Genomic DNA, 19,151 nt, shown 5'->3' on the forward strand with positions numbered 1-19,151 from the left:
GCATCAGGCAGCACTTGTCACCACTGCCCCCAGCCCCTTAATTCATGTGTTCAGTCATGCAGCAAAGGGACAGGGAATGCTCCATATCATGTGAACTGTCAGTCTGTCAGGCCCTTCCCAGGCAAGGCAAGGTGCAGTTCCAGAAGTCCGTCTTTTGCATCCCCTGATACTCCTCAGCCTACTGACCTTCTCCTCTGGCATTGAGTAGAGGAGCTTCTCCATGTGGATGCACTACCACAGGGCTGCTGACTTGCCATCCATTCTGGCATCAGAGCTGGGCACAGCTGCAGCTGGCAGCAGGGTGGCAGCGTGTCCCCACCGGAGCTCTCCCGGTGGCTTCTCCCTGGGGGACGCTGCTGCTCCCTGGTGGAGCTGCCTGGATTTCAGTGCCCTTCATGCACCCCTTCTGTGCCAGCAGCTGCTGCCTAAAGTGCTACACCATGTCCTGTTGACTGCCCTGACCCTGTGCTGGGCACTGGTGAGGCCACACCTTGAGTGCTGTGTTCAGTTCTGGCCCCTCAGTTTAGGAAGGACATTGAGACACTTGAGTGCGTCCAGAGGATGCAACGAGGCTGGTGAGGGGCTTGGAACACAAACCCTGTGAGGAACAAGTGAGGGAGCTGGGGTTGTTTAGCCTGGAGAAAAGGAAACCCAGAGGTGACCTTATCACTCTCTATAACTTCCTGAAAGGTGGCTGCAGTCAGGTGGGGGTTAGTCTCTTTTTCCAGGCACCAACTGACAGAAGGAGAGGACACAGCCTCAAGCTGCACCAAGGGATATGTAGGTTGGATATTAGGAAAAAGTTTTTTACAGAAAAGATGATAAAGTACTGGAATAATCTGCCCAGGGAGGCGGTGGAGTCACCATCCCTGGATGTGTTTAAAAAAAGAGTGGATGTAGCACTCAGTGCCGTGGTTTAGTTGAGGTGTTAGGGCTGGATTGGACTCGATGACCTTGGAGGTCTCTTCCAACCTAGTGATTCTGTAAATTCTGTAATTTTAGACCTGTCTGTCCATCCTGCTGGCAATGCTCCTGGTCACCAGCACTCCCCAGGAGCTTCTTTTATCTGTGTGAGGGCCTGGCCACCATTGCTCCTGGCCCTACCAGGTCCTGACAGCTTTTGTGAGCTGTGGGCTCCTGGCATCTCTCTGGGTTCCACATGAAGTTCTCCCAATTTGGGAACCCTCTGGACTCTGCTGGCCAGTTGGGAACCCACTGGAGTGCTCTGCTGCAGGACGAGTTGCCCCAGAGCCACTCATCTCAGCAACCAGGGCCAGCACTGGGGCTGTGGACCCTGTGCCATTCAAGAAGGTACATTTGCTTAAATTAGTCTTGTCAGAAATAATGGGATTAGGTTTCTAGGAATGGGCTGAGGGCCAAGGAGATCTGACTTCAGAAAGTAGGGTGTTCATCATCTGATTTCCAAAATTTCTCCTCAAATTCCAAAATAAGAACTGTTTTCAAGAAATTGGTTGGTTGGTTGGTTGGTTGGTTGGTTTGTTTTTCCCTTAATCTAGTATCAAATATAGAAATGTTTTTCCAAAGAATTCTTTTTCATACTCAACCTCCACATTTCTAATAAGTAATTCTGAGTTAGTCTTTTTGGGTATCCCTGTTCTTAGTGCTAAATAACAATTACATTGTTGCATGTAAAGTAAGAAAATCCCAGTTTCTACAATGTAGATTTTTTTTTTTACCAAGTTACTAATTATGTTACTGAAATTATCCAGACTATATCCAGATTTAAGAAATACAGAAAAATTATTTTTTATCTTGTCAAAAATATAAGTTGTCCCAGCTGTATTCCCTTAATTCACTTAAGATATTTTCCATTCCATCTCTCTGTTCTAAATGACACAGGACAGATCATGTTTTCTGTTCTTGGGCATAAATTTTACTCCTATATATTCCATTCACTTTTCTCCTCATGCTTTGCAGAAGTAATCTTTGCATACTCCCATTTCTGCAACTACTTTTGGTATCTTCTTCATGGCCACAATGATGGGGTCACAAACAACACCACTTTGGAGTCTGCCAGCACATAGATCCTGTATGTGAGGGGTGGGAAACAGCCTGATAAGTGATGAGAGTGTCTGCATTTGTCATTGTTTCTGCAAGGTACTGCTTTGTGGGATCAGAATAGCTATAGCCTTTATTTTGCATATATGTAGAACTAATGCACTAGTTTGATTTTCTGTGTTCAGATATATCCCAGCTGCTCAGTTACTTCAAATTTATTCCAGAGCACTTGAAAATAGATTTTAGTCTGTAAATTTATCTTTCCAGTGATGATCTAATTCACAAATGAAGCTACAAGTAATTCCATTTAAAGAATTTTCATATTATATAAATTCCATAATAAAAGCCAATGACTGTAAAATGTATGCATTAAAATTGATAGAATACTTGTAATTTATTAATAATCAGGAATTTTTTTATTACCTAGTCTATCTTGAATTTTTGGAATTAAAAGAAAGTGAATTTTAAAAGAAGAAAAAATACACTCTCTAATTTATTTTTATACAAGAACTGTAAATCTCAAGACTAACTAGCCTGTATTTTTTGTAGAACCTGTTAAGCAATGGTCAGTTAATATTTTAATAAATATTAATAAATTATGACCACCAATAATTACAGTGATCATAACAATTTTGTATAGGTTATACGTATTACTCGTATTTAATGCAGTAATTTTCATTTTTTATGTATAATTGCAATCCAAAGAGATAGGTACTTCTTTTAGTGTTGAAGGATGTGCTCAAAAAATAAAGAGCTTGTCTGGTATGCCATGATCTGAAGCTACATGTAAATACCTCAAGAATTGTTAATCTTTAAAGCTGTGCACGGAACACTGATATTTTATCTGCTGTCCTGCATCCTAGTAAAAAAAATCCTACATGTTTCTGAAGTGTGTTGCTTTTAGTTTGACCACCACGAGCTTCATCTGCACTTGTAAAAGCTGATGTAATAGCTGTTTGTATTTCATACAGCCATCTCCCAAGTGAGCCGTAGGGGTTAATCTCAAGATTAGTAGCTCAAATCCCAGCATTTTCCATATAGTTTTCAATTTTAAATTGTATGCTGTTATTGACAGTCTCCTTTCCTTTCACTTATTAATTCTGATATTTGGAAGGACTGCAGCAGTGTCTGAATGACACCAAAGTTATGTGTGAAGAAAGTACCCAAGTGATTCTTTTTGGGTTTGTATACATATTTATGTAAACATATGTTTTCACAAAAGCTTATTATAAACATGGTTAGCATATGTGATCCTTTATATTTTTCCTATGTGTTCAGAATCTCACAAGATCATCTACCTTTTGAACTTTGTAGTATATTAAGTATCTGTCTAAGTTAACAAGTTTTACTGATGAATTTAGGTAATTATTTTAAAATGGTATTTTCACTTGGAAGTTCAGAGGAAAATGAAAGCTAACATGTAATTCACAAACGTGCTTTACAGAACAGCAAGAAATAAATGCATCTTTGCAGTCCTGACTCCATGTGAAATTTTCAGCCCATTGCTTGGCCAGAAAAAGACAGCCTAAGTGTGTCTCTGATGCTTCTGCTAATCTGAGGTTTTCAACGGGATTAAAGTTGTTCTTGCAATATAAACAGGATCTTCCTGAGGGCTGTATTGGATCATTTTGAAAGGAAAACAATAATATACTTAAATATTTTTACTGGAGTACATTAAAAATGTCTAGCCTTTTACCTGAATTTCAAAGATCACTAGTTTATATTAGCATTTTCAAAATAGCATTTAGTTTTATCCCTGTATCTATTGCTTTCTTCTCCTTCACTTTTCCTAATGGCTCTCTAACCTACCAGAAAAGATAGAGCAGTATCCAAAGGCTGGACAGCAAAAAGAGCTCAAATTGGAAATAAATGTACTTTTAAGACACTGAGATTAATTAGTCCCTGGAACAGTTTAATTGTGATATATTGTCTGTTGCTTTGTTTCTTTTAATGGAGTCCACAGACTTTCAGAAAAGAAAAATGTGACCACAACTTGTGAAGCACAAGCCACTTCCAGAATTACAGGGCAAATGCTAAGATATGCAGTAGGCAGGATGCCAACTTGGTAACCAAAACACTTCCTTCAGATGTCAAAACCAATGCAAATGCCCTTCTATTATTTTGTTACTCTCTTCTCCTGTTATTTGCCCTGATGTTTTAAGTACTTGCCATGCTTTAGATCTCAGGCGAAAAGGAATCACTTACTGACATATTAAAAACAGAGTGGGATTCTCATGGGAGATGATAAAGTGTGATTGCACTGTAGGCAGAGATAGCATAAACCTCTTCCTTTTATCCTCACCTGATTCCCAACATTTGAACCTTATGTTCCAATGACATCTGAGATTCCTAAGAGAAGGAAGTAGTTTGCTGGGTTATCAAAGATACTTGCTTCAGACATTCTCTGAGCTATTCATCTCCTAAAGGGGATCAATGAATTTCTGCCTTGTGGTTTGGTGGTTTTGTTTCAGTTTTATTTTATTTATTTTATTTTTCCCCACATAGATGTTAAGATCATATTCTGGTCTAAGCTAATAGGACCTTTCTTGGAGCCAGCAAAGGTCAAGACATGATTTATGACTTCAGTGGTGGAGTAGCCTGTCTCAAGAATGTTCTGCCAGTACGTAAGGGTCTGGTTAGTGCTGCTGAGGAGAAAGGGAGGAGGAAGCTCCCCTGACAGTTGTGAGGCAAAAGAGACTACAACTGTGTTTAACTATTATCAATTATTAATACAGACAAATGGCATTTTTCTCAGTAATTTTTTTCCAACTAAAAGGCAGAAACACGAAGTTTTAGGTTTTCATTCTTGACATTAGTCGACAGCACAGTCACTGAAGCTGGTGTAGATGTAGGGACAGAATGGTGAAACCCTGCTCTGTTCCAGTTCTGCTCAGCCTGCCAGGGCTCCCGCTAATACACAGATGCCACTTTCTCCATTACAGTAGTCAAAGAAAAAAAAACAAAACAAAAACAACCTTGATGAAAAAATAGAAGGAATATGAGGGGTTTTGCTTCAATTAAGGTGGTTTACTGCAATGCAGGCACATGTTCTGCATAATACATCAGAGTTGTAGCATAGGAGTGTTAGCACAAATGAAAAGTCCCATTTTTACGAGAAATGTAATTTGGCTCACATCCAAATAATCACCCAAACAATAAGAGAAAAGCTAAGTGAGGGAAAAAATCATCCCACAGGCCTTCTAAAAAATGCAAACTTACCATTACTATGCTATGTACTGTGAATGGAGAGGTCTGTCACAACCAGACTTATAAGAAAGCAAAGGTTATTCTACAGATAAGCAGTTAGTACAATGAAGATTTTTTTGAGGAAAACAAAAAATCAATATTTATGCTTGCATCACTGTATTTTATATAGAGATAGCAAATTCAGCACACTGGATGGAGCTAAGAAGTTAATTCTGAGGTTTTTAGTATTATTATTATTATTATTCTGTAAGAATTACTGGAGTCGATCAGACAAAAGATCCACATCTTATCCCTAGAAAATGCTTCATCCATCTTCTTAACACCCCATCCCTGAAATTCATATTTTTTTTAAAAAAAAAGAGATCAGTCAGTGGATAAGGGGGATTGATGCCTTATCTGACAAAATGACCAAAGCTTGAACACATGCAGTCTAATTGCTCCTTGCTAACTCTGCAAGCCTGACTATAGCCTCTGTCCCCCCCTTCCTACACATCCACCTACATTTAAGCATGAAATGGCAGCATCTTAGAAAAGTCTTCCCTCTTGGGTAATGTGGAGATATGAAGACAATCTTTGCCATATTAATTTCCTCCTTCTCTGAATCAGTAATAGTACAATAGGGAAAACACTGGTTATTTTAAGAAGAATCAACTTCCATGTTGTAAACCTTAGATTAAAGAAATTAGTAAAAAAAAATTAATACACTGTATTTCGTGGATTTGGATAAGGAAAGAGGGAAACCAGAAAAAGGTTATCACTGAGATTGTTAAGGATAAAATAAGGTACCTTGTAATTGAAGTATTCTTGCCATATTCTTAAGCCTTTATTCCAAAAATTATCCTCATGCAAATAGAATAAATCACATTGCAAGCCTTTCAGAAATGCCATTTTCAGACTCTACCTTCTGATGATTACTGTTCTCTTTTTTCTGTAAAGTTCTATAGAGAATATATTTTAATTAGCTTCCACTTGATACCACTTCATACACACTGCCCAGATTTGACCCAGTGTCTGATCATATAGAATGCATTACAAAAGAACTGGTCATTTGAGTGCTTTAATATAGCTTTGCATTAATGTGAGACATCATTTAGACAAGGCATTAAAAGTGTTATTTTAATGACTGAAGTGTGTAGGGTGGGAAGAAGCTTAATCTTTATAGGAAGAACAATTTCAATTAGCTCTAAAATATTAATTTGTTGGTATAACTATATACTCTAATGTATTTGGCTACAAAAAAATCTAATGAATAATACATTGCTAGATCCCAGTCTAATTCCTGTGTTGTAACTAATACTGTCAGTTGAAACAAGGAAAATAGTCTTTTAACATTCATGATTTTGGTTGGGGTGCATTTAGTCTGATTGCTTATAACAACAAATTTTGTTCAGAATAATTTAACAAGGTAACATAAATAAGGAGAACACCACGTGGCTATTGGGTTATTGAATAGTTCATAAATATAAAGATAACATTTATTTCCAGAGAGTGCACATCTTTTTTATTTATCCAGTAAATTTACAATACATTGTGATTGACAGGAATATGGTATCCACCTGTGGAAAGCATGAAGACTTTATCATAAAATACCTGGGTTCTGTTAATCCCTAATGCTGTGTTTGAGGAGCAAATATATTGTCCTTATTACTCCTGCTAGTCCATAATTTAATTTCTTAGCCTTATATGTCCCATTTCTTATGGCTAGCAGCACTTCTCTCAACTTGAGAATTTGAGAACTTTTAAAAGAACTTCTCATAAAATCAGTGGGAGTATCATAGTTAAAATTGTTAAACCTTGTGTGCCATAACCATATCTAAGGCCTTGGGAAGTAGTTACAGCTTTGGAATTTTACCTTTTTTCTTAGAAATAGTTTCTAATTATTCTGTAAGGATGTAGAATTGCACTATAGCTTGTTAACTGCCCAAGACCTGGACAGGGCTTTGTCTCAAGACAGTAAATTCATAACATCACCTATGCCAATGTTGATGATTTTACTGACAAAAAAAGCTTAATTTTATGAATTTTAAGGCAATTTTATTTCACTTTGGTGTCAGAATTGGTCACAGATGGTTTTAGGGAAGAGTATTATAATCTTGCTACTGCAGGTTTTTTGCTCTTCATCCTCTGAAAGAAGTGAAATGTTCAGCTTCTCTAAGGGTGTGGCTGTACTGAAGCCTCCGAGGTGACCCTCTTAACTACCCTATGTTCCCATATCACTCTAACAGAATACCTGCGCAAAACCTGGTGTACACCTTCTCCATGTTTTAAAAGCATCAGTGCTGTTTATTTAAGTAGTCACACTGAGAAGAGTTCCTTGCTTTTGCACACAAAAGAATGGAGGCATCTGGTGTCCAGACCTGGTTATAGATATTTCATTTATAGAAGGAAATGTGATTTCAGACATACTTTGGTGCCAAGAATTTCCTGTTGTCTATTCTCCAGGTTAGCATGCCAGATCAGTCCTCAGATGCACTATTTTCTTCTCACTGATTGAGCAATGAATTGTTATGTACCTTTCTTAGGCCCCCAAGTCACTTGCTAGAGTCAACAATCTCTAATTTGGAGGCATCTGAGGCTCTCCAGACACCATGTTTGAGTATTTGAGTCTAATTTTTACCACCATTTTACAGCAAAATTAAAATTTATGTTTAATAAAAAAATAGGAATCAATGTAATAATTTATTTCATTAATAATGATTTCAATTTCTTAGTTTATGTACTCTGGGATAGAAATGCTTTATTTCTTGGTTTTGGGAGCCTACTGCTTTTTCCTTTCTGTACAATAGTTTGCATATTCTGGGATAAAAATGCTTAATTTCTTGGGTTTGGGAGCCTATGCTTTTTCCTTTCTCTACAAAAAAAAAAAAAAAGACAGAAAGTTAAAGAAAAAAATCAACCTAAGGATCTTTTAAAAGAAGAGAAACCTATTTGCAGTTTCAGAAACTAGGTAAAAGAATGCTTTTGTAATAGATTTCATGCAGCAGTTGGCATTGGCAGTACTGCAAAAAGAGATGTATTCTGTCGTGCTCTGTTTGATCAAGTGCTAAACCCGTGTGATCAATAGAGAGACAGATGTCGGGTGCAGATGGCGATGCCGTGATACCTGGGGCAGAGTGGGCCTGCCAGAATGACAGAATGGGAACAAGGAAGAGCAGCAATGCAACAGAATGTGACAAATGAAATTAGGGTTTATACTAGTCGATAATTTACAGCTAATAGAAAGTGACAGAATTTTTCAGCATACAGCACATTTACTCTCGCAATACTATAGTCAATGCATTTTTCATGCAAAACAATGGGAGCTGCTATGAAGACTTGGCTCTAGCTATATGTATTTTGTTACATTGCAACTTGTACAACTGATACTTAAACAAAGCTAGTGACATCAAACCAAGTAAACACCAAGTATATGACACAAGATTGTATTTTCAAGTTTGAAATTAGTCCATCCGATACTCAGACTGTGTAGCAAACCTCCAACAAGAAAATGAAGACATAATTACCTATTTAAATGAATATAGAGATCCACTACAGCCATGTACATAAACATTGAATGGCCCTTGTTACTTGGAAACTGAGTTTATAATCTGTTTCATTCTTTTTATTAATTATAATGATGGAGCGAGCACAATGAGCTTTCTGCTCTCCCCCTCTCCAAATTCCAATCTAAAATCCATAGTTAATGCACTTGGCAGTTTATTGTGTTCTATTTTATGCTGATACAGTTCAGAGTAAAATGACTGGTAGCTTAGGGTTATACCCTTTCTGTTAAAGGTTAATACCACTTTTATTTCCTATTCTGGCTTTCATGAGTTTCGGGAGCTGTGTATGCATTTGTGTATACATGTGTATATATGAATGAAAAATATAGGAACACACACATATAAATTTAAATACATCTATATGGAATTTGAATATATTCAAAATTAATCAAACACTCTTCCATTATACTTTCCAAGTTTACCCTGTTGCCAACTCTAATAAAAATAGGGATCCCATCCTATAAAAACCAAGGCTATCAAAGTTGTATTTATGACTGAAAATGTAATGTAGTGGTCAAATACTTTATTCTGCAATTTAGCATTTTCTATTTTCTGGGCAAAATTAACGGATATTTTATATATTACATTTTTTTTTACAACAGAAGAGCAGTTATGGTCTATTCTGCAGACTTGATTTTCATCAGTTCTGAGTAATGGGTCTTTCTTTAACAGCCTATTAATATGGTGTTCAGCAAGACAAACTCTGAATCAGAACTGAAAAATAAAAATCCATCTTGCTCTTCTTTTCCTGCTGCCTCCTGCTGCTCAGCTTGATATATTTTTCACACTTAAAGGTAAATATCTCTTAATGCTGATGTCACTTGATATTTAGGGTAAAATCTGAACTTAGTTTGGACACAGTAAACACAGAAAATCACCATTATGAACACCAATGCCTTTCCTTCAGGCCTCTGACAGTCTACCCAGGTATCTTTCACACTCATTTCTATGGTGTGTTAGTTCCAGTGGACAGTCATTTTGACTCGATGTCATGATATTCACACTTAGGTGAGAGAAGACTTTTTCATGTGATTTTTCTTTCTGAAGCTGTGCAAATGTCAGTTTTTGTTATGGTTACATAGACCACAATTAAAGTTGCATCAGTAATTCCTTGGATAATGGTAATTTGACAAAGAAAATTTTATAGGCTGTTGATATCTATGTTTTTCTAATAAAACAGTGCATTTTCCCATTTTTATGTGCTTTTTGAAAACATGAATTTCTTGCTTTTCCCATGCCTACAGACAGTATGTATCTTTTTTCCTCCCTAGAAATCTGATTATTTGCAAAAGATTTGAGCACCAATAAATACTGTCTTTCCTTGCAAATTCAGCATCTCAGATAGATTCATTTAGTCAGAAAAGGAATTTCTATTCATCATCCTACACTAAATATGGTACATAATTTTCCCCTGCACTAAATGTGGTATATAGAGTTGGAATTTTCCAGGTATGAAAAGGAAGATTAATTATAGTCACACTATGCTCCGCATTTGTATATTTGCCACAGGTGACAGATATTGAAAATGTATCATACAATTTTTATAGTTTGATTGATTGTTTCTATGAAACAAGTTTTAGGGAGTATGCCAGAAACTTTCTGGTTTTTACCAAACCAGAGCAGTAGTGAAAACCGTGCTAAAAGACTTCTCTCCAAAATGTCTAATACAAACACCTGTTCTTGCTTCAGGTTTATCTAATACACTAAACCTGCACTTATTAATAATAAGCTATTAACCTTGAAACTCAAACATCTTCCCAAGGATTGTCTCATGCACAAAAGAGAACATAATTTTTTTGGTAATATATTCTTGCCTTCTCCAAAGTTCTAGCCAAGCAAAACAGAAGAGACAGCAGGTCTTCTCCTCTGAGCACTGGCACGGTGGTATCATCTTGGAAAGCCAAGCTGGGAGAAGAACAATCATCTGTGATATTGAGAGTGGCATATTTCAAGTGCCATTAATCCCCACGCATGTGCCCCAGCTGCTATGCTGGCTGAAAGGGGCTCACCTGTTGAAAGAAATCCTCTATCCAGTAACTTAGGGAGCTGAAAAAGGACAAGCAGATGTATCAGCAGGAGCTGGCACCAGGTTAAGAAACAAATTAGGACCAGAGGTTTCTTATGACTCTCTTGGCTACAGGTTCAGGCCTGTAGAAGGGATAACACTTTATGCAGTTGAAAGCATTCAGATTTATTTTGATTCACACAGAAATTCTGCTAGTAGACTAGCAGGTTGTTCAAGTGGAAATTGTGTGGAGAATTTCTTGTAGAAAATTTGGTGAGCAAAACAGTATCAAATGTTCATTCCCCAGTCTTCTTTGACCACCTAAAAATTAGCTGAGCATTTTCAAGTAGCCTCTCAAGTACTGAAAATGTGCATTGGGTATATGGTTAACTGAAAAGTTCTAAGTATGTCTGATGTTATATATATATCATAATGATCTAATATTATAAATTACCTGTGTGATCACATTGTGAAGCCTTTTACCATTGTTATGATTTTATGGCTTAATGCATAGTTATGTTATCCCAGGTGTGACATGCAATGTCCCTTTGTACACTGTGAAAGCTGGAAGTACCAAACAGCTCTATTTCAGTGACACTAACACAGCTTTATCTGAGCCCCAAAGGTAACCATTCAATTGTATGAGACTAGATTTCTAATTTAAACACATCTAAAGATCTTTTGCTAGAGATCACAAAAGCCTATACAGTTTTTAGAACAAGACAGAGGCTGTCAGTTTGCCATATATGAAAGCTCAGTGCACCCAGATCTTGAGTACTGTGTGCAGCTCTGATCACAGCTGAGGAAGGGCAGCCAGAGTGATCAAGGGAGCAGCTATCCTATGACAATAGACAAAAAAAAAAAGTCTGAGACTTCTCCATCTGGTGAAGAGAATGTTGAGAGGGAAATTTGATACAGGCTTACAAAATCTTGAAGCTAGTGGATAAAGTGAACGAAGAACTGTTATTCCTCAAATCCTGCAGTGCTACAGGAAACTGGGAGAAGAACAATTTAAAACAGATTATCACGGCAGTGAGTTAACTCTGTGAACTTGATGCCACAGGAGCCTGTGAAAGCAGACAGTATCAGCAGGTTCAGAGAGAGATTGAACAAATTCATGGACAACAGATCTGTAAATGGTACTAAGAGGATGTATCCACTAACGTTCCTAATCCATGTGCATGCTTGTGAACTCTTAAGGGAATGAACTGCAGAAGGAGGCCAAGTTCTCATATTTTAACTAAATAACATTGCCTGTTGCTACTCTAGAGAAAGAGTGTGAGCTAGACAGACCTCCTCACTGTTCCACCTGGGTATTTTTTATCTTTCTAAAGATGATGCAGTAGCACAAAGACTATAAAGAGAAGTCATTTTCCTATGAAGAGTATCAGACAGCAGGAGTGCTTCTGAGTTGTGTGTTTTACCAGAACCATTAGTAAAGGACACCCTTCGAAAACATTTGTGAGGAAGGATAATAATCAGGATTGTGTTTAATTCTTAAAAGTATTAATTCTTAAAAGTCACTTTATATTTTAAAAGAAAATGTTGTAAAAAGACAATTTTCATCTGTCATTTGACCTTCAGATTAGGCTATTAATGGTGATTAGGTTGTGATAGTAAAGGAGAAAGGTGTATGTTTCCTTCAGCAAACACAAAACACCAAACACTGATGCTGCAGTGTGAATACAGGCACGCAGACAAGGTACCTAGAGATCAAAAAGCCAAGCAAAGGTTTTAATTATCATATATATCAATACGATATTCCTAACAGTTGGGTTGCTACCCAGAGCATCTTTCTGCAGAAGATTGATCACTGCCATATTCTAGAGTCTTTCCTTCATCACTTGCATTTTGATGGCACCTATATCATGTTAAAACTGGCATATCTCCTTTTTAGCAGGCACAATTCCACCTAACAGATGGCCATGATGATAGACATGCCAAAGAACCAGTATGTGTATCAAGTTTGATTATTAGGGATAAAATTCCTATCCATGAACGTTTGAGTGGCATTCTGCACCTATCGTCTGCACCTATTGGTATGGGTTGAAACAAATGCTGTTTCACGAAAGTCAAAGGATGTGTTAACTACAAAGTAGGGAGTTGAGGACTATGTAATTTAAGGTCTTGGTAAAATGGATGTAAAGGCCATTGCTTCTGGATCATTCACTCCACTCCAGTAAGATTCAGTCACAAAGCGAATTGTTAACTTCTACTGCCTCTCCAATGGCACAATTTAGTGTTTCTGGTGTATTTCCTAGTAAATAGTTGTTCTTTTTCAAATGACATTTTAGCTGGCCAGCATAGATCTCACTGCACAACAGACAGTGCAAAAATCTACTGAAAGGAGAACTGAATCATAGACAGTTGGAATACCAAACAAAGGCTTATGAAAGCTGAATTGCCCATCTCCTAATAGAGACTCCTGTTGTCATAGGGTATGTTACATTGTACCCGTTTTTACCACACTGCAAAACTGTCTCATACTTCATAATAAATACTTCATTTTAAAAAAGCAGACACTATAAGGACAGCAGAAGTATTTTAACTGGTTTAAACCAAAATTAGTATGTTGTGAAAAGATTATATTACCAAAGTAACCACTCTTAATTGTGCCAGAGGAAAATATGAATCATGGGTGTCCAAAAATGCATCTAATATTCACATGTTTTCCCTTTGAAAGAAATCACTGTGATGCATAAACAAAATCCTAGAACATAAAATTGTGAACTACACTTTCTGTTAAATATATCTACTTATATTTAGTGGTATTTTATTTCTGTTTTATTTAGGGATGAATAAGATTTTAAAATTTTTTTTCTTTGACATATATTTTACCAAATTGCTTCTAAGATATCAACATTGATTTCTTTCATATTTCTTCACTTTTTGGTACTTGTGTTTTGTCTTTTAAATGCAGAACAAAGAGTATCAAAGGCTCTAACTAGGTGGAATTCACAGAGTTTCAAAATGGGACTTTGTCATTAATTTTCCATTTGAAATCAGAACATGTAATCTTGCCTACAGATGACTATCCATTATTTACATTGGTTTATTATTGTGTAGCAATACCATACATTTATTTGACTGGTCTAATGGGCAGTCAAATGCAGGGTTTTTTGATGAGGAAATAGTAATTATGATTTAACCTTTCTGATTCAAAGTAATCAATGCACTTCACAGTGCTTTGTGAATGCATTAAGCTATAAATTACACTTGTGGAGTCTATGTGTCACGCTGACTGAGATCTGCAGATTGTTCTCCTAAGTTCTCACTCCCTGGCAGGTGTGCAAAGGCACCAGGTAACCCAAACATTACTGTCCTTTTTAAGCTACTACTGCAGACCCATGATCTGTGACTGCTGAACAGATTTAAGATCCGTCATTCGCAAATCGTGTAAAAAATATTGAGCAAAAGTAGTTCAACAATCTTTTCCTAATTATTATAAACACATGCTTGTCAAAAGACTAGAATTAAGTTATGTTCAGGGGGATTTTATTTCTTTTGAGTTTTTCTTCCTCAGAATAATTTCTAATTTATTATTATTATAAGGACACAGCTCAGAAAGAAGATTGAAATAAGTCAGGGATTGGGTTACTTTGGCAGTTGCAAATTGAAATTCATTACTTTACCCTGTGCCTTTTGCAGAAGGAAATAAAACCTGCAAGAGTATTCATTCCTATTGCTACTTTTCACATCGTTTTTCTCTAAGGAATGTGAGAGGGATGTTGGAAGATGTGCATAAATGGCTCATTCACTGCCCACAGCTGGCCCAGTCTGCTGCTGGCTGGCACTGCCTGCTTTCATGGTTGCCCAGTGTCCTGTGGAATATCTCACTGGAGAGGAGTTTGCATCCCCAATTCTCATTTGGTGTGGGCAGTACTTGTTTTTTTTAGAGGCATTCTTGGGATTTATTTTTTTTAATTTTATATAATTTTTTTTTTAGAAAATGCCTTGATTTTTAGCATGTCTGTCCCTCTTAAGTATTTTGTTCACTGACAAGCTCTGTAATGCACCATGGTTAAATGTAGGTGCATTAATTTCGTTGAGTCATGCAGACAAACCAGTGCTGAAACTACATGAGAGATCCTATTCCATTTTTCCCATACCATTCCATTTTTTCACTTAAACAGTGAAATATCGATTTAGAAATATTATTAGGTATTATTTGACAAATTGTTTAAAAGGGGCTATTATGTCACAAGATTTGCAGGATGGATGTTGATGACAGATGGATTTTTTGCCCTTTTTTTTTTTCTTTCAAATAAAAGATCAGTTAAATAGAAGCTAGGTCAGTCAGATAATTTATCTGATAAGCAATGTTTCTTGTTTAATGGTAATTCTTTAAGACCAGTGTGCTTAGTCGAGCATAATTTTTCATCATGAAGTGTTATAGTTAGAAATGCCACTGATAGATAAGTATTTAGTATCCGTTCACATTTCTTAGATCAACATATCCACTTTCCATGTCTTTACAAAGTTAATTTTGTGCTCTGTCTCTTCCTTGTGAAATTACAATTTACATTTTGATTCACCATAAAATTTACTTCAAACTTTTCCTACTATTTCATTCTAGAGATCAGTCTGCTTTTATTTCACAGATGTCCTTTGATCTCAAGGAGACAATTGCTGTTTTACTACTTTAATGAAGCTTGTATTATAATAGGCAAAATGAGTATTAGACCAAATGGTAGTAGAAATCCCAGAGGGAAACATGCTTCTGTGTCTGGATCTTGGAAAAGCAGAGTAATTCATTTTACTCACTGATTATATTCAATAAACCCATATTCCCTGTTCTTGTTTACCTTTTTTCCTTTTTTTTTTTTTTTTTTTTTTTTTTTTTTTTTTTTTTACTGTTATGGGACAATGTTTCTGTTTGTTAGAGTCAAGGTACTAGTCACAATTCTTTTGTCACAAGTGGTATATTGGACAGTTCTTAAACGTTATTGAGAAGAGATAAGTTGTTAAAGGAGGTAGGAGTTTAAAATGACACTTTATTTATACTTTTAAGTAGCTAATGCTCATTTCTTACCTGTGCTTTCAACAGACATCAGTCTGGATCATGTTTCACTGCCTTTTAGACCCTCATTTCCTAGAAACTAGGAGAGATCAGATTTAAAAGTGACATTTCATAAAGGAAACAGCAGGGGATGGACACACATGGAGAACAGAACGAAACAGAAGATAAAGGTACTTGAAGTCAAAAATTAGATACACATTTGAGAAAGATGTGGAAAACACGAATTACAGGAATTGTAGCACCACACATAATGCCCCCTTTCCCTAACATGACATGGCAGTCAGTGGCCACAAAACACAGGATTGATTAATAGCTTTGATAATTTTTTTTTTGTTATTTTGACTGTTTCTCCACCTATGCAATCTACTTTAGCCACAGACTCAACTTTGGGAACAGTACTGTGGTTGTACCACACTGCTGAAGGATGAAGGTTTAATTCAGAAATGTCTTTGGACATTACATCACTCTGTAGAAAAATGCATACACTGCAGCTGAGAGCATGTTGTAAGGACACTGTAAGGTCTGCTGCTAGATGTCATCACAGGAAGAAAAGGCTGCTCAAAACAAGGGCATAGTTTGACTAGAGCAGTGGCAATTATCTCACTACAAATCGATTTGACAGCCAGAAAGATACTGGTTCTTATGCAGATGTGCAGACATGAGTAGCTTCACCTATATGATTTCTGACCCCACTCCACATCTGAATCTTGAAGCAACACAAAAGATAGGGAAAGGGGAACTCCTCAATCAGCACTAAGGAATGGGAAAAAAAAAGCCATAATAATTATTTCTTTTTAAATTATTACTAAAAAAGCCTGAATCATCTCAGAATATTAAAAACTTCCAAGAGTTAAATCTTTCTCAAAGAGAGATGGTAGCCCTAGGAATCAAAATGTGGCCAGGACTAGTGATGACATGGCCCACCTGAATTTATCTTCTGGATACAATGTGGAATTCTTTATAATACAGGTAAAATAACTTGGAAGCATTTGGTGCCTGTGAGCAAAAAAGGTAAATATTTTGTCAATTCTTAGTACAAGGTATACTTTTATTTTTGGTAGGATAAAGAATTTGATTTCTTTTTTCTGCTGCATTTCTTGTAAACTTACGTTAGGGACCAAATAGGAGCTATGAACAAAGATTTCAAGTGATGAGCTGTCCCATGCCTGTTTACAAGTCAGGATTTCATTTTACATAGAGTTCTCTATAGCAACTTTTTAAAATTTAAATTAGAAACATGGCCAGCAATGCATGCAAAATGTTCATTCATTGTAGTAAACTACAAAAATATTGCTTTTATGCAATGAGAATGCCATTGTAGAATTTTAAAAGGCATAGAAATAAAAGACTCCGGATTGGAGTGATTTAAACAAACTCACTAGGATATAGTAGATGATTAAAATACAATCTATAATTACATTACACTGGTATCAGGTAAGGATAAAAGCCTATAAATACACTGGGGTCAGGGTAAGCATAAAAAATGAAATAGTTATTTGAATAATCTGAGATCAAGTTGTGGTAATTAAAAATGAATGTATTATTCAAATGAAGGAATTAGGTTACAACACTCCTCATATGAAAATATTATTGTGACAGACTGAAATAAGTTGGAAGTGATTTCGATAAAAAATTGGGGCAAGAAATATAATGATTTACATTGGGGAAAAAGTAGACAATTATGCAGATGAGAGTATTTGCAGCTCCTCCTTCAAATCCCTCAACAAAACTCATACCTTTCAGATGGCCTCCAGGAATTATCCACTACCCCTAGCCTATTTCTGGACATTGCTCTTTCAGATACACATATCAATCCATTAAAAATTAAAATGTGCTGTAGCTAAGGACTCTACATGTACTCACAAAGGAATTAATGGGATCTGCACCCACTAGCAGGCATATTGCTTAATCTACCCCACACATTGCTGTTTATCCATTTTCATTTGCCATTACCCAGGTCATTTCTGTAATTTGTCTCCTGTTTTCTCTTTGTCATCTCTTGTCAGTTTGGAGGCCAAAGTCTACACATGAGAATGACACAAAACGGTGCTATTTATGTAAATAGTTGATGGCCACTTGCAGATTAAGTACTTGTTATTATAAATAAAGGTTCTCAAAATCTGACCTTTCTATCTGACAAACTCCTTGGGGCAGGAACCTGTCTGGAGGTGCCTTGAATATGTAAACCAAGGATATTTAATTATTAATAATAATTAGTAATGAAAGAATACAGAAAGAGACTTTGTGGTTTTTTCAGGTAATAGCTTTCATATTCTTTATATTAATTAGCTTTTACAAATGTGCAGCTCTTTGCCATTGCCTGTAGCAGGACAGTTGAGAGCTGCTCTGCAGGTGCACATTGTGCCCATCAGTGGACCCATCTGAAATTCTCCCAGATAGGTGAGTGATTGCACATCAGAAGTCACAGCAAGATGAGGAGTAGATTTCTTAATTTTTGTCCAGTGAATGCTGCCTGAAATTCTCCCCAAACCTTTATAGCATCTGCAAAAGTCTATTGAGAAGATAATGTAGTTCACTTAAAATATGCCCAGCTATGATACGCCCTTTTAAATCCTCAGTTGATCTTTTTATTATCATATAGTATATTTAAGCCTCTCATTCTTACCTGTTAAATCCTTCATACTTTTCAAATATCTCTTGTCTTCCCCTCAAAATGCTGCGTTTGCTTTCCCCAAGAAGTGGTTGTTTGTTCATTTTATATCTTTTTCTTCTGCAAAGACTTTGGCACTTCTCAGCAAGTTGTTCATGCTGCAACTTCTTTCTGGTACTGTCAACTCTTTTCTTTGAATTCTCACTCAAATATAGGATCTTGATTGTCGTATATATCACTTCCATTTCCAGACAACTGGATCTATCTATTAGATATAGATTAGATATCTGAGTAATTCTTAAAAGGCATGCAATTATACATAGGGGACTTCAGATCAAGAAACTGAATAGTCTTGAATGACCTGTCAAAAACAGCCAGATGAAGCTTCTTTTTTTTTTTTTTTTTTTTTTTTTTTTAAGAAGAAAAAAAAAAAAAAAAAAAAAGGTTACAGCTACAGCTATTTCCATTCCTCCAGCATTATCCACTCTTCACCTGTCTGTACAGTTAATTCAGCTGATAGTATCATGAACAGGTAAATGAGCAGTGAGAGAAAATGTTAATTCAGATTCAAAGAGATGACTTGTGTATCTGTAACTATCCTGAATTGATAACTGAAGGATGCAAGGCACAGTATCTCAGACACAGTTTGCGTGTCTCTGGTAGTGCCAGTAAGTAATGTACTTGGACCAGCTGCAGTAAAGCCTCCAACTTTAAAAATAGCTATCTGTTTAGGAGGATATCATCCCA

At 36.4% G+C, this 19,151-nt stretch overlaps 1 protein-coding gene and 1 long non-coding RNA gene across 3 annotated transcripts in view; one reads left to right on the top strand and one right to left on the bottom strand.

Annotated features, from left to right (window-relative positions):
• The window catches only part of ZFPM2 (zinc finger protein, FOG family member 2), a 308,739-nt gene that overhangs the window by 264,543 nt on the left and 25,045 nt on the right, over positions 1-19,151 (top strand). The gene's annotated exons all lie outside the window — the stretch shown is intronic.
• LOC310906293 lies at positions 8,761-18,690 on the bottom strand. Its single transcript, XR_014589376.1, has 4 exons — positions 18,420-18,690; positions 15,806-15,872; positions 10,778-10,814; positions 8,761-10,673 (listed from the first exon to the last, which is right to left on the bottom strand). It is a non-coding gene; the product is annotated as an uncharacterized lncRNA (long non-coding RNA).

The sequence above is a fragment of the Zosterops lateralis genome (genome assembly GCF_965231275.1).
Source record: "Zosterops lateralis genome assembly, chromosome: 1".
Taxonomy (NCBI): domain Eukaryota; kingdom Metazoa; phylum Chordata; class Aves; order Passeriformes; family Zosteropidae; genus Zosterops; species Zosterops lateralis.